We start from the raw sequence: 370 nt of genomic DNA, 5'->3' as shown, positions 1-370 counted from the left end.
ACAAGATCCTCCATTAGAAATTTGGAGGCACAAGTGGGCCAGCTGAGTAAGAAAGTCATTGAAACTCCTCCCAGTACTCTCTCAAGCAATACAGAAGAGAATCCAAAAGGAGAGTGCAAGGCCATTGATTTGATCAAAGTGGCCAAATGCACTAGGGAGGAGGAGGACGAAAATCCCAGTGAGGAAGACCTCCTGGGACGTCCTTCAAGCAATAAGGAGTTTCCTATTAAGGATCCTGAGGAATCTGAGGCTCATACAGAGACCATAGAGATTCCATTAAATCTCCTCTTGCCATTCATGAGCTCTGAAGAATATTCATCCTCTGAAGAGGATGAAGATGTGACTGGAGAGCAAGTTGCTCAATATTTAG

This window comes from Arachis duranensis, chromosome 9 (genome assembly GCF_000817695.3).
Source record: "Arachis duranensis cultivar V14167 chromosome 9, aradu.V14167.gnm2.J7QH, whole genome shotgun sequence".
NCBI lineage: Eukaryota > Viridiplantae > Streptophyta > Magnoliopsida > Fabales > Fabaceae > Arachis > Arachis duranensis.
Note: the sequence above shows the minus strand (reverse complement) of the source record.